Genomic DNA, 16,646 nt, shown 5'->3' with positions numbered 1-16,646 from the left:
CATTCGCCCCCTGCGTCGCAGCAGCGTTCGCCAGCTCGGCTGCTCCGTGGACCATGCCAGCGCCGTGGTTCGTTATGAGGGTCACTGTAGAAGGCATCCCAATTTCTCGAGAATTAGCAGCCAGTGATTGGCTGACTAAAGCTAACAAGCTCCGGGAAGCGCGAACATCAGGGCCTCCCTTGCCAGATTTCCCTGGAGACAAAGCGGGCTCGAACCAAGCGTCCCAAATCAACAATTGGCTGCGCGCGAAGATGGCAGCTGAGCTCACGTCTGGGCAGCAAGGACGCTTACTAGCCAAAAACTCTGTAGCAACGAATCAGCCTCGCGTACCCAGCGACGCTCTCAAGCTAATTGTGCGCCCAGGGGGCGGACTGCCACTCTCCAAGATTACAACCTACCTACTACTGGAAGAGATTTGCACGGCTGCTCGCTTTACCAGGGACGCTGTTTGTCACGAAGACCTAAGAAAAGCTAACCTGATTCAGAATTCTTTCGCGTACTGCACCCCAGTTGTCGAAAGAGCTTAATGGGTGGTGCAACTCAAAGAGATCACCGTTGACAACAAAGCTTATGAGATATTCGTCTACTGCGCTCCAGATGATATTTCGAGCCGTGATGTGATTCGCGGCGCCGACATCCAACTGGATCGAAATACAATTCAACCAGAGTTACAAGACAACAGTAACCCACCCATTGTGGACATTCGGCAGCTCGGGAACACCACCACAGTACTCGTCACATTCGCTCAGCGCCAAGTACCTACCTGGGTCTACTTTTTCAACAGTCGCCACAGATGCAGCATATTCAAGAAGAAGAATAAGAGGTGTGCTAATGCTGTGGTGAGCTCGGTCATCGAGCCGATGTTTGTGCAAGCACAACTACCAACTGCAGAGGTGGAGGAGGAGGAAACAACTTTATTTAACGCATTGCATTAAGCGTTAAGAATGTCCTGGGCCAGGGTCACCAAGGCCAACTGATCTTGCAGCTGGTCAGAGGCTAACCAAGCCCGCCACGTTGGGGGAGGAGGGTGTGGAAAGTGAGGAGATTGGAGGTCGACAGGGCATGAAAAGATGCAATGCTCCAAGTTTGCTTAGTGTTCTGGCCAATTTGGGCATGCAGGGGAATGAATGATTCTGTATAGAAAAGATCGGGCAGGAGTAAGCAGTTTATTTGGTTGTATGCGTCTAAGAATGCGGATTTGCGTGGTAGTGAGAGATTTATCAGGAAGAGGAAGTGTACGGAGTGTTTCTCTAATGTTGTCGTAGTGAACGTTTGTGGGCTATCCAATCCTACCAACGACCACACGTGCAAACCAATGTGCCGCCTGTGCGGCAAAGAACATCTCACGGGTGATAGTCGCTGCAAGGAAATCTTCAGGATTCCTTACGAAGTCAAGCGTAGGAAGTGGGAGAAAATTCGAGATGCTGAGGCAGATAAACTCAAAACCTAAGAGACCGCCAAGCGGATCACACTCCAGCGCACCAGCTGATGGGACCGGCAACGCTCCGAGAGCCAGCAGCGGCAGCCCCGAGACCGTTCGAGTTCTTTTCCACAGCTTAAGTCTCCCAATCCACGGCTGGGTTCTCAGTGAACCTGGCTGGATGGATGGATGGATGGATGGATGGATGGATGGATGGACGGACGGACGGACGGACGGACGGACGGACGGACGGACGGACGGACGGACGGACGGATGGACGGACGGATGGATGGATGGATGGATGGATGGATGGATGGATGGATGGATGGATGGATGGATGGATGGATGGATGGATGGAATATAGGGGCGTCCCCTTTGAAACGGGGTGGTAGCAGTAATTATCATGCTCGTTGTTCTCCCTATATCTTAAATATTGTTTTAGATTGGTTAACTAAACCATCATTCTATATAATAAATCTTTGTTTCTACGTTACTAACATGTCACTTCTCTGCGTTTAGGCTACCAATCTTCCTGTCGTTTTTTGCTAGTTCACACCGCCGGTTTATTCACCCGGCCACTGGTATCTCTAAACCCCAGAGCTTCAGGAACAGTGACAGCGCCTGCATCAACTTTCGGATGGATACCATTACATTCGAGTATATTACAGTCAATTGTTTCACAGAAGTTACCACATACACTACGAGTGTCATCTTCATTGTTAAATTTCTTCTTGCAGCTGCGTGTTCTAAGGCCCCCTTATCTAGCTTCAAAAAGTAGGGCACTGGCTCATGAGTTATCAAAGAAATCTTCCTTCCTGATCTGCATTTTGTTTCTTTCTCTCTGTTTCTTTTCATCAAATGTATTCAATTTTTACTTTCTGTTTTTCACCTGTTGCTCAATGCTCTTTTATTTCTCCGTCCTTGTGACTAGCATACTAACTAGTTAGTTTCCTAGTTAGTCCAGCAGACAGGGGACTCTCCTCACCCTTTAAAGCAGCCGCCGGGGCTACCACCATCTCTACCCGATCTATGATAATGTCAAGAACCGGTGAGTACACAGGAAGTGACTCCCACAACTCTAGACACACACAAAGCGATTATAGACCTGACAGCAGTCATTCAACAACTGATAATCAGAGTAGAGGCTCCCGCAAAGCGATCGGCCACACTCACTCCGTCTCCCCCGTAACCCAGTAATATGCGTTGTGGGGCTAGTTGGTTCATACTCAGATAGGTTTTATGCGCACAAAAAGACGACACAAAAAGACAAGGGAGACAGGACGGAGCGCATCCTGTCTCCCTTGTCTTCTTATGTCGTCTTTTTGTGCGCATAGAACCTATCTCCCCCGTAACTGCGGGGATCATATGAATCAGTACCTATGGATATCGCTCCTCCCACCCGATCCACACAAAAATGCAATATGCGACACCGACTCACCCGCGGAGAGTTGGCAGGCGCGTTTTTCCAAAGTTGAGGTAAGCTGCAACCTAAGTCAAACTCGCATCAAGACTTTAGAAGCACACATCGAATGCTCACTCCACACAATCGGCTCACAAGTCACGAAACAGATTGAGATGCTGAGCAAAGCTATAGAGGCACAGGGCAAACTCCTCGCTGCCTTGGTACCCACGGACCCGGCGCCGACACTCGTTCAAACCCCACAACTCTCCAAGCCTAATCATGGCGAGCAGCTCATGTAACACCACCATCTGGCACTGGAACTGTCGTGTGTTCGCGGAACTTGCCGATTACAGCACATACCTATCGGAACGAGACGTAATCTCACTGTCCTCCAACACAATTTAGATCTAACTTTCCCCGAATACGTCTTCTTAGAAATATAACCTCTACCCTGACGTAAACGTTGCACTAGTCTGTTTATGTTTCAAGTCTACAGCCCTCCCCGAGCCCATAAGAATATTTTCGGTCCGCTTTTCCTCAAAGCCCAGCAGCTGGCGCAGGGGCAACCTGTCATAATTCTTGGTGTCTTTAACGCGTTCACCGCGTTTGGGGCTACCACTATGACTGCTAAAGGTCGACGCCATTGGGATGACTGGCATACGCACCAGCTGACTATTATCACAAACTTGTCCTACCCAACTAGGCACGGTAGGGGCCTACACCGTGATACAACGCCTTTACGATCTCCGGAGTTAAAGCGACTTGGTGTCAAACGAAAACTTTGGGAGTGGTCACTTCGTATTCGAAAACGTGATACACGAGCCCACCAGGCAGTGTACGCGGCCGGCTCAGGTAAATGACTGGGACTGCTTCCGGACACACAGGAAACAGCAGAACAAACCTCCCGCTATTACTGCCATCAAGGCGTGGACAGCCGAAATTTTCAAACAAGTAGCCGATGCCACACAAACCGTCGAGTTAGAAGACAGTGTCCCACACTGCGACCGCTACTACTCTCATCTGTGGGAGCGCAAGAATTTGCTCGAAGCTCTAATTGCCACTCGGAAATGGGACGCCAACAGCTCGAGAGAATCTTCCACCAGTATCCTGGCACGTCTGACGAGCTCATACAAGAGCTTATAAATACCTAAATCCGCCCCGAACCAGCAACCATCCTCCCCTTCTATCAGGGCGCGGACAATCTCTATCTAGACGCTTCAATCACTTTTGCGGAGGTCCGAGCGGAACTAAATCGCCTCAAGACCGCATTTCAAATAAAATACTTAGGAATCTAGACGACGCATCCATTATTGCTCTTACCGACTATTTTAAAGAATGTTGGGAAAGCGGTATCATCCCTCACGATAAGAACAGACTCTCACGATACCTTGAAGACATCCATCTTCTACCACACACAATGTTCGGCTTCTGCCCTCATTTAGCAGCTCTCGGACATCCTGCTTCTTCTCCGTCAACAGGTAGTGAGACGTGCACTAGACACGAAAGTTATCGTCGGCCTCGATGTTGCCAAAGCATTCGACAACGCCTGCCATGGAGCGCTTCAACAACTTCAGGCTCTCGGTGTTGGACATCGCACAATTGCATACATCCGAAACTTCCTCACCGACCGCACAGTGCAGCCTAAAGCCGGCACGGGAGGTCCTTCCAGCAGCTCTCCGGGAAACCGTGGCACGCCGCAAGGCGCCGTACGTTCGCCGATGCTTTTTACCGTCGCACTGATAGGCCGACCGAAGTTACTAGCCGACATCTCCCACCTGCATCACAGCATTTATGCTGACGACCTCCCACTTTGGATAACGCCCGGCAGAGACGGCCATATTGAATAGACTTTACAGACCGCAATCGAACGGATCGGAGATTATTTAAGTACGGTTCGCCTCACGTACTCGGCGACAAAGTCCAAAGTCCGAGTATATTATCATCCCTTCGCCGGAATGAGGCCCGCCAAAGATACTTCCTGATGTCAACCTGCAGGTCCATGGAAACCCGATTCCTCGAACAGAATAACATCAGGATCTTGGGCTTGTCCCTGCAGGCTAACGGCACAACAACATCACGCTTCAACACATCAACCAGTCGTTGGTACAGATCGGACGCCTCCTTAAGCGAATCTCCAACAAGCATCATGGTATGCGAGAGTCCGACCACCAGCGCCTCGTTAAAGCTTTCATGTGCCCAAGCATCACCAACTCTGGACCTTACGTCTCACTAGTGCCGAACGCGAACGGCTAGACGCGTCACTTCAAAAAGCATACAAAATGGTCCTAGGTCTTCCCGTATACACAGCTACCCATAAGCTCATGGCTATCAGAATCTTGAATACCGTGAGAGAACTGATCGAAGCAACCCTCACCGCCCAGTATGAGTGGCTCTCAATCACACATGCTGGCCGAGCGGTACTGCAGCAAGATGGGATCTCGCCACCGAGATCGGCCCATGGTAACGCTGAACTTACACAGGAATATCGCCTAAATCTCCGCAGTCCTCCCATTGACAAACGGATGCACCCGGAACACCACGCCGAGAGACGGGCCGATGGGGCTCGTCAATTCGAGAAACGATTCAGCGGACGTCCAGACATCACGTATACGGACGCCTCTTGCCATTCATCGAGGCCAGCGATTTTGGCAGTAGCTCTCGCCCCTCATCGCAGCCGGTACACAGCCTGCAGCATTCGCAGTGCAGAAACAGTCACCGCAGCTGAGGAGGTTGCCTTTGAGCCAGTGCTAGCCCCGACCCTAATACCAAAGTGGTCATCAGTAACTCTCAACAGGCTATTCGCAACTACGATGCTGGCCGTATCTCTTGCCAGGTGTTACACATGGTAGTGCTGGAGCATGAGGCACTACCAACTCCAAAGAAGCACATATCCTCCCACACACCGCGAGCTTAAAAGACGCGAGGCCGTCCAATGGCGCAAACTACAAATTGGCAGCTTCCCACACCCCTCTTATACAGCTCTTTGTAAACACTGCTCTACTCCGGCCACTCTCATACACATGGCGTGGACTTGTACACACTATAACACAGACGACTCAAACACCCCAGAGACGTGGGAGTCTCTCCTGCGTACTTCCGAGCCAGCAGACCAGCGCTGGCTTATCCAGCACGCGGTGGAGGCCGCGGACCCTCAAGGGATCCCCGCCGACCTCCTCAAAGCCAGCGCAACCGGTCCTCTTACTGGTCCCCTAATTTTGGGCGCCATAAAAGAGTTCACCATCACCACCACCAGCCGTGCTTAAACACGCACAATATTTTTCAAGGGCTGCAAAAGCTATTTTGGGCGATCATCTCAAGGTTGCACAACTATTGCAATTTCAATATCACAACAATATGTTTCCTTTCAGTGTCTTTTCCTCTGCTTTGCTCATTGGCGCATATTGCTGGATGCTCCACCTTTTTATCCCCTTCATGGATCACTGCCTTGTCGTGGCAGAGGGGCTTGCGAAACTCGGTGAAGTCGTGAGCTCTGCTGTGTAGGGCCACCCAATATAGGTCACGGCAGAGAGTTCTGACAAAATGTGGTTCACTGGAGAAGGTAATGGCAACCCACTCCAGTATTTCATGCCAAGAAAACCCTATGCACAGTCACAATACCATTATTAATATGACGCCAGAAGATGAGCTCCCCAGGTTGGAAGGCGTCCCACATGTTACTGTGGATGACCAAAGGGCGATTCCTAGTAGCTCCAGGACGAATGAAGCGGCTGGGCTAAAGCCAAAAGGACGCTCAGTTGTGGATGCGTCGGGAAGCGACCGGAAAGTTCGATGTTGCAAGGAGATATATCACATAGCAACATGGAATGTAAGATCTATGATGCAAGGTAAACTGGATGTCGTCAAGCGAGAAATGGACAGATTGAGCATTGATATCTTGGGTATCAGCAAGATCAAGTGGACCGGAATGGGAGAATTTAACTCCGGCGACCATTATGCCTTTTATTGTGAGCACGAATCCAAGAGAAGGAATGGGGTCGCTCTCAAAGTAAACAGAAGTATGGGCAAAGCAGTGCAAGGGTACAACCCCAAAAACGACCGAATGATTTCACTTCGGATCCAAGGTCACCCTTTCAACATAACAGTTATCCAAGTCTATGCACCTACCACTACTGCTGAAGAAGCTGACGTTGAGAGAATTTATGCGGACCTACAATGCCTTTTAGACCGCACCCCATCATCAGACGTCGGTTTTCTCTTAGGAGACTGGAATGTTAAGGTCGGGAGTGACGAAATATCCGGAATTATAAGCAAGTTTGGTCTTGGCGAGCCAAATGAAGCTGGGCAGAGGCTAGTAGAGTTCTGTCAAGAAAACAACCTGACCGTAGGGAATACCCATTTCCAACTGCACAAGAGGCGCCTGTACGCATGGACTTCACCGGACGGTCTGTACAGGAATCAGATCGATTATATTCTTTGCCGCAGAGATGGAGAAGCGCTATACAAGCAGTAAAAACAAAGCCTGAGGCCGATTGTGGCACCGATCACCAGCTTCGTGTTGCCAAAATTAAACTTCGACTGAGGAAAACACAGAAAACCAGAAGGCCTTTCAAGTATGATCTGGATCAAATTCCATTAGAATATGCTGTGGAAGGGAGGAATTGATTTCAAGAATTAGATCTAGAAGACAGAGAGCCCGAAGAGATGTGGACTGATGTTCGTGATATAATACAAGAAGTTGCTACTAAGGTAGTTCCAAAGCAAAAGAAATGCAAGAAAGCAAACTGGTCATCTGTAGAGGCTTTGCAAATAGCAGAGGAAAGAAGGATGGCAAAAGTTATGGGGAAAGAGAAAGATACAAGGTTCTCAATGCGGATTTTCAGAAAATAGCAACGAGAGATAAGAATGCCTTCCTGAACATACAGTACCTAGCAGTTGAGGACAACAGCCATTTAAGGAAAACAAGAGCTTTGTATAAGACAACCAAAGATATCAAAGGAAGCTTCTGTGCTAAGCTGGGCGTGATAAAGGAAAAACGAGGCAAGGACCTCACTGAAGCCTCAGCGATAAAGAAGAGGTGGCAGGAATACACAGAAGAACTGTACAAGAAGGGCCCGAATGTGCAAATCGAACATAATAAGGTTTTGATTACTGATCTCGAGCCGGGCATCCTGAAGAGTGAAGTTGAATGGGCCTTAGCCAGCCTTGCTAAGAACAAAGCTAGCGGAATTGATGGCATTCCAGCTGAGTTGCTTCCAAACCTCAACCATGATGCTGTTAACATTCTGCATATATTATGTCAGAAGATTTGGACAACCCTGCAGTGGCCACAGGATTGGAGGAAGTCAGTTTACATCCCCATTCCAAAGAAAGGCAGGGCCAAAGATTGTTTTAACTACCGCTCGATTGCGCTTATTTCGCATGCTAGCAAGGTGATGTTGAAAATCCTCCAAGGTAGGCTGCAGCAGTATGTGAATCGGGAGATTCCGGACGTGCAAGCTGGGTTTCGCAAGAGCAGAGGAACTAGAGACCAAATTGCCAACCTCCGCTGGATCACGGAAAAAGCGAGAGAGTTTCAAAAACCCATCTACTTCTGCTTTATTGATTCTGCGTAAGCGTTTGACTGTGTAGATCACAGCAGATTGTGGCAAGCTCTCCAAGAGATGGGAGTTCCAGTTCACCTCATCTGTCTCCTCAGGAACCTGTATGAAGGACAAGAGGCCCCAGTCAGAACTGGGCATGGTCTTACTGATTGGTTTCCGATTGAGAAAGGAGTGAGGCAAGGCTGCATACTGTCGCCCTGCCTATTTAACCTACATGCAGAGTGCATCATGAGGAAGGCCGGTCTGGACGAGTCTTCAGCTAGAGCGATGATCGCTGGAAAACGTATCAACAACCTTAGATATGCGGATGATACCACTTTAATGGCAGAAAGTGAAGCGGAACTCAAGAGACTTCTGATGCGCGTACAAGAAGAGAGTGAGAAGTTTGGGCTTAAACTGAACATTAAAAAGACAAAGATCATGGCGTCTTGCCCTATTAAGTCCTGGAGCATCGAGGGACAAGAAGTGGAAGCTGTGACAGATTTTCTCTTCTTGGGCTCCAAGGTTACCTCGGAGGGAGACTGCAGCCATGAAAATAGGAGATGCCTGCTTCTGGGAAAGAGAGCAATTGTTAGCCTTGACCGCCTAGTAAAGAGCAGAGACATTAGTCTGCCAACCAAAATCCGTATAACTCGTGCTATGGTCTTTCCAGTTGTGATGTATGGATGCGAGAGTTGGACTGTGAAAAAGGCTGACCGCCGAAGAATTGACGCGTTTGAATTGTGGTGCTGGCGAAGACTCTTGAGAGTTCCTTGGAGTGCCAGAAGATCAAATCAGTCCATATTGTTGACCATAAACCCTGACTGCGCATTGGAGGGTCAAATTCGAAAGTTAAAGCTCAGCTACTTTGGTCATCTGATGAGAAGAGAGGAGTCGGTGGAGAGAGATTTGATGTTGGGAAAGGTTGAGGGTCGCTAGAGAAGGGGTAGGCAGCGAACGCGATGGTTAAATGGCATCCTCGAGGCACTGCAGATGAAGTTATGTGATTTTAGGAAGATAGTGAGAGACCGGAAAGCGCGGCAGGACTTTTTGACGGGTTAGTTGGTACATGATCTTGATTCCTGTGGCGTTTCGTCAGCGCTATAAGAATCAAGAAAGCGTGGCGTGACATGGTCCATAGGGTCACGAAGAGTCGGACACGACTGAACGACTGAACTGATATAAACTGAACCACCTTTTTATATTTTATAATCATTTGCGGTACTGAAACTATCAAATCAAAAGGATAGCCCGTGGAGCCGAGATGGGCTCCAAAAAGAAGACGTCAGCCTGGAAAGTGGCATCCACGTAAGAGCCAAGCTGTAAGGCCAGCAACGATCACAAAAGGCAATTAGCAGCGAGCAATATCCTTGCCAAGTGACATCGTTCTTCTTGATAAAAACATGGCTTCTTATGATTCCGGTTCGGCGTGCTTTGGAAGAGGCGCGTGAGAAGTAACAACAAAGACAACATAATCTTCAGCTTCGTTTGTAAACAAGCGTAATAATTTTTCAATTTCGTGCCAGTGTTCTGTCACATTTGTCGTTTCATAGATTTGTTCCAGCCCTTATGCTTAGAAAGTAGGTGCTATTCATGCAGGCTACATGTGCTTTGAAATATAAATATTTTAGAGATCCTAAAGGGAGATAGCAAATAACGTACGGCCTTAGCGTTGTATAAAGTCTCTTGTCTGAATTCGGTACTTACGAAGAATTCGGTAGACTGCTGTCTTGATTGCCAGGTTTTCTGTCCCTAAACTCGCACGCTAGAGCCACATCAATGTCGCTTGGCGCCTTCTCAGTTTTACCTGCTTGAGTCAAAACAGACATAATTAGAAAATTGAAACGCTGTAAACCGAAAGTGCATCCATTTCGAATGCAAACCCCGAATTCATTTCGTTATATTAATTTTTCCTTTTGAGCACGTGCATTAAATGTAGTTTAGGCAGTCAAAAATAGTTGCAGCTTAGCTCAGCTAACAAGGGTTACACACGAGAAAGCTTGTTATGCTCCATTATGTTGGTTTCTTAAGCGAGGTCAGGATCATAATGAATAATAATTGGTTCACAGGAAAGGAAAGGCGCAGTATCTGTCACACTTGCTATGTGGGCACCTGAACCGCGCCGTAGCGTAGAGGAAGGGATGAAGGTGGGAGTGAAAGTGGAAAGGGAGAAAGGGGAGCCGTAGTGGAGGGCTTCGGAGTAATTTCGACCACCTGGGAATCTAACGTGCGCTGACATCGCACAGCACACTGACGCCACTTCGTTTCGCGTCCATTAAAACGCAGCCGTCGTGGTCGGGTTCGAAACCCGGAACTCCGGACAGTAGTCGGGCGTCTTACCACTGCACCACCCCGGCGGGGCAGGTCAGGATCATACAATCCTGAATCTAGTTTTGTGATCGGAAGCACAAATAAGCATAGACGGGCACTGTTCTGTCTTTTCCGCGCGAGGCTAGTAAAACTTTCGCTTTAAAATGAGGGGACCTAGCCTGTGCTTCGTCATACCTAACCATGGCCGCCGCGTTGGAGTTCGAATCAAGAATATACCCCGGGTCATCTGCCGGGTGCCTCCACTGAGAAAACTAGACGGGTAAACGTCTTTCGATTGATATTTGAGTAATGAAGCAGCAGCACCTCTCATACATCCGGCTGGACATCTGCACTTGGAACAGAGTAGATCGGCCACTTGGGGGACAATGGACGTGTCTCTGATGGACTCCGACGAGTTTCGTAATTAGTGGTTTCATAAGTTATCAAGGCCCTTCCACAGATTTCAATACCATCGGGAGTAGCTCAAGACCACCCCCGACCACCTTCATCCGGTATTTGTGCTCCCTACTCCACGAATCAGCTCGATATTGGGGCTGCGACATCTACACTGCTGCTAGGCCTACAGCCTGTCACTACCCTCCCGCTATGCTCGACGCATACAAGGTGGAAAGAGAGCCGAGCTCCACAGAAGAGGCCGTCGACAGTAGCTTGCATGCAGCGCATGAAGGCTGCGTCTGAAACTTCTCAATAAATACATTACCCTCTAGTCGCAAATGAAGGAAACCATCTCGAAAGCGCCTTGCAGGATTACGCTTCGCCCACCGGAATTATCAGCCGCCGACTACAGGGACATTAGTCGCGTTCGTGGGGTCTTTTCTGCTCCAAAATTCGTGCTCACGCTCTTCGGCAACCAGTTCTCCAATCTTATATAATCTCAACGGATGCAGCAAGTAATGATGTATTTCGACCTAATTCCCTGCTTATCAGGACTCCTAACAACTATCACACAGAGACATTGCACAAAATTAAGTCCCTTATTTTTAAAGGCACTACCTACGACATGGCCACGTTCAGACTTTAACAAAAGTTTACAGCCCAGAGGTCTACCTCTGAGTGATACTACGTGGCTCGTAATGCATAACCCAGTTTCCATACCTGCTGAAGGCAAGAGTTTACTTTTCCTCCCACCCTCTCCAATGGCTAGGACTTCCACGATTATTACAGGTCATAATATACGGCTTAAGCGCAAATCCTCCGGGGTGTAAACTTTTGATATATCAAAAGGCTGTACATTGCTCACCCCTGAATACGTGCACAGGCATCATTCACGGAATTTCTTTGGAGCATTCAGCAAATCAAATCCCTTCTAGTCTTCTTGACTTCGACCGGCACGAACTCATCATGGTGGTTCGGCGTATATGGTCGACCGACTCCATTCTCAGCACATCTTTTATCAGGGATGTGTACATCGCTGCGTTCCCCTCAGACGCAAGGTTGAAGCTTGCAACGTTTGTCTCAAGATCGGTCATCATCCGGACTTCTGCCTCGGTCCAGCCCTTTCGCTATGTCCGCGATGTGGTGTAACTGATCCTGTAACTGCGGCGTCTCATCCGGCGTTCGAAATATAGAGCCTGGCGTCAGAGATCCCGAGTCTATGGCCAGCGGTCCTACCCACAGCATCAGCTTAAACACCAAGAGATGCCTGAGCTCGAGCCAGCGCCAATGCGAAATTTCCAGCAAGCGTTGAGCACTCTTATCCATGTTTACAATATTTCCGTTATCTGTCGCTAGGTGACGCTGCTCAGAGGATCCTACCGTAGAGAGAACGGAATAACGCGTTGAGGTCCCAGCTCTACACCGTCTTCTGCCAATAGTTCCGGATCTCAGATGAGCTAGGCCCCGGTTCTCAATAGGCTCTGTACAAAATCAAATGCACCACTACAAAATGAAGTTGGTCTTATGAACGCAAAAAAACCAAAGTGGAGTCTAGAGCTCTAATCTCTCTAATGCGGTCCTACACCTTCCCCTCCTTAGACCCAGGCACGTTCAGCGACTTCCTAGCCCGTCTCTCGCGCACCCCTGATGAAGCTGGGGCAGGTAGGTCACCGCCGCTTGCGGCGGGGGCTAGCCCGACGTTTTATCTGTTGTAGGCCGTCAATGCACCCGCCACCGCTTCGGTGGTGGAAGACGGCTGTTGTTGCGGCTCGCGTCTTTCTCTCCCTCTCCTTTTTTTCTTCTCTATTTTCGCTTCTCTCCGGCCGCGGGGTTGGTGCAATGGTAAGACGCCGACTACTGGTCCGGAGTACCCGGGCTCGAACCCGACCTCGGCGGTTGCGTTTCGATGGAGGCGAAACGAAGAGGCGTCCGTGTGCTGTGCGATGTCAGCACACGTTAATCCTCAGGTGGTCAAAATTGCTCCGTAGCCTCCACTAGGCTCCTCTTTTTTTCTTCCCACCTTCACTTCCACCTTCCTCCCTTCCCTTACGGCGTAGTTGAGGTGTCGACAGAAAACAAGTGAGACAGTTACCGCGTCTTTCCCTTGCTATAAATGAATCTCCTCTCCGCACGAGGCAGCAAAGGTGGCGCAGCTACAGAGCAGTAGCAGGCCCTTTCATTTTCTTTTCCTTCTTCCACAACAGCAGCCCTCCACACCAGCCCCAAATAATTCTACAGCCCTGATTGGTTGTGGCTTAGCTTGGTTATGCCTGGTGATTGCGAAGCAATACGTGGCACTACTAATGTACCGCTTTTGGTGATTCTTGGCTGTGCTATATTCATCATGGTGATGTTCCGATTATGTTTGCTGTTATGGCTATTGTGACGCTCGACTGTGCTATGTTTAGCTATGGTTTTACATACGTCTGGAAGAAAGGCGCAGTATCTGACACCATTCTCCGACAAGTGTGCGTTTCGATTGTACTCCATCGCTCCTGTCGCGTGGCGTTCCTTGGCGCGCATTCAAGTGTGGGATTGGCAGGAACGCTAGACAAGGTGAGACTTCTCAGGGTTTCGCCTTTCACTACTTTAGTCGCCGAACTGGTAGTGCTGCTAGTCGATGCACGTTCCAAACTATCGGACAAATTCGTACCTTTTTCTCTTGCTTTTGACGTCGATTCTGCTACCGAAGACATTGACCGCCTTTTCCGCCTGGCTGCTTTTTGCGCTCGTCGCTTGGAAAGCAGTTCGTCTCGCTCTTCTTCTGTCTATGTGGCTCGCTTTTGCTTCCTCTTTGCAGCTGCCTAAGCGCTTTGACTGGCGGCGGCACCTCATGGCTTGGCGAGAGGAGCGGCGTCAGGCCGTAACTGCCAACGCGCAAGGCGACGGTGAGCCCCCGCTCTTACACAGATGGTATGACGTCACGCAGCGCGCAGCGCCACTAGTGAGAGGAACGGAGTGAGTCCGTAACTGCCACCGCGCAAGGCGACGGTGCGAGTTGAGCCCCCACTCTTACACAGATGGTATGACGTCACACAGCCAGGCGAAAGAAGCCGCGAAGAGCCAAGACCTCTTTGCCTGCTTCCGATCGCGGAGGTCTCTGCTCCCGTCCCTTAGGCCTGCGTGCGGGGGCGGGAATTGGGGGCCTCCTAATCTGGTGGAAAATAAAGTTATCATCATCGTCATCATCACGCTAAAGGTCAAGCGTGGTTGCCACTGCCGTGCCTTTTATCGGGCTAAGGTGGTAGCGAAAGTAGTATTGCTTCGCAATAAAAAGATTGCTTAGCTCTGCTATACCTATGATATACATAACGAAAAGCAGTGACTACCCTAATGATTCAGAAGTTATTCAGAAGTTAACGTCTCCTGCCTTCTGCGCCACTCTCCAGCAGCTAAACTCTCCTTGGCTTCCATGTCGAGCGCGTCTAACTTCACCGGCATTCTATAATTCGTTTACTGGAAAGGAAAGGCGGAGCATCTCACATGGAAGTTAAGAAGCGCCGCCCGTCGGCGTTGGAGCCCACTTGTTGCCGCTTGGTCCTCATTGCTTACAGCAGATGAGTGCCGTCACATCCTTGACATCACCCTAATTGACATTGCATGCCAATCGCAGTATCTGGCACTTACAGAATCTCGCTATCATTGTCAAGGTAGACAAGCGGAATTATGAAGTGCGCTTCACAACTCGGAGCTTGGCGCAGCGGCAAATCGCCCGACTGGGGATCCAAGTGATGGAGGCTCGATTCCCGGATGGACGCATTTTTTTTAATGAGGAGGAGTCTCACACCTCTCAAGCAATGGTAGGCGACGCCGGCAGAGATTGGCGAGGGGGCTGCGCAGCTCGCCTTGGCTGTGATGTCACGGCCTAAGGAACACGGCATACGACATACGCGAAACTCGGTTTGGTTGGTTTGGGGGGTTTAACGTCCCAAAGCGACTTCGGCTATGAGAGACGCCGTAGTGGAGGACTCCGAAAATTTCGACCACCTGGTGTTCTTTAACGTGCGCTGACATCGTACAGCACACGGGCGCCTTGCTTTCCGCCACCAACGAAAAGCGGCCGCCGAGGTCGGGATTCGATCCCGCGCCCTTTGGAACAGTAGTCGAGCGCCGTAACCACTGCGCCACCCCGACGGGGTTTACGCGAAGCTCGGCTCCCGACCCTCGTAGTGAAGCTTTTGAAGAGCAGTCAGACGGTCTTCTGATGAACGAGCAGGTTAGGAGAGAGAGAGCTTGTGTGTTTTCAAGTGAAAAGCTTCACTACGATGCTCGGCTCCCGACCCTCGTAAGCTCCCTTTTTCCTACCCTGCTCGTTCATCAGAATGCCGTTTGACTGCTCTTTAATGCAAGCTAGATACATTTATTGATTCTGAAACCCCCTTTTAGCCTCAGTTGAATCCTTCATGGAGTCTACGCAGCAAAATATTCAGGATTAGGTCACTTAGACCACTCCTTTTAATTCTTAACGTATATAGTCGTCGTCAAAGTCGTCACAATTGTTATGACTGCCTTTGTACACGCGCTCCTTCTGCTGCCAGTACATGCCTTTTGGTTATAGTGTTTTACTTCAGGGCCCCTTACCCCACTGGGGTTACCTCCAGCCTAGTCCAAAGGGCAAGGTCCTGCTGAACTATATACAAGGCAACCGCTTTACCCAACATAACGAATCTGTGATCTCTACCCGGCTAGATGCTAGCGTTGGCTGGGACGCCTTCCCCGATCTCACGGTCCACAAAATTCAGCATGCCACCAGGCGTAATGCGCAAATCAATCTAAGTAGTGGCCACAATGTCTGCAATAGTACATCTCCGACACACCCCAATTTCCCCGAAGCAGCTTAGGCTCACAATTTTGAATACATTTCTACAAACACTTGACTCGATTGGCCCCTCTCTTGTCCACAATCTCTTCTCCTGGGTCCAGCAACTACAGGGTGATGATCGGGCTTAAAAATCGGTCCGGCCTTCGCATATTCCTCTTAACACTATTTACTCTGCCCCGCCGGGGTGGCTCAGTGGTTACGGCGCTCGACTACTGTTCCCAAGGACGCGAGATCGAATCCCGGCCTCGGCGGCAGCTTTTCGATGGAGGCGAAAAGCAAGGCGCCCGTGTGCTGTGCGATGTCAGTGCACGTTAAAGAACCCAAAGTGGTCGAAATTTTCGGAGTCCTCCACTACGGCGTCTCTCATAGCCTGAGTTGCTTTGGGACATTAAACCCCACAAACCAACCAAACGAACTATTTACTCTAAACTTCTTCACGTGTGGGAAGCCGAGCAGTCCCTCCTCCGATAATAGAGTCGGTAACAAAACAATCGAAAACTCCGGCTCAAATTGCAAAAGATGGACCAACAACTTACACAGTACACAATGTATTTGGCAACTCAACAATACGTTCAGTTTTGAGAAGTGATACATTGTCAACTCGGCAACTGATGCACATGGCAACTTTTCGCTACCTACTTGACACCACTTCCCCTCTCTCGTATATCTCATAAGCACCACTTAACTAAAAGCTTCACATGTGTACTAAGGGAATTGACCATCATTTCAATACCCTGCTTAACCAACATCTGCCCT

The 16,646-nt window shown here is 49.5% G+C and overlaps 1 pseudogene; it reads left to right on the top strand.

The window, feature by feature from the left end:
- Positions 1–12,715: 12,715 nt before the first annotated feature.
- LOC146174852 (uncharacterized) overlaps positions 12,716–16,646 on the top strand; it is a 28,573-nt pseudogene continuing 24,642 nt past the window's right edge.

The sequence above is a fragment of the Amblyomma maculatum genome, chromosome 11, assembly GCF_055883805.1.
Source record: "Amblyomma maculatum isolate TAMU_Amacu chromosome 11, ASM5588380v1, whole genome shotgun sequence".
Lineage (NCBI taxonomy): Eukaryota > Metazoa > Arthropoda > Arachnida > Ixodida > Ixodidae > Amblyomma > Amblyomma maculatum.
This window is presented reverse-complemented; position numbering and strand designations above follow the sequence as displayed.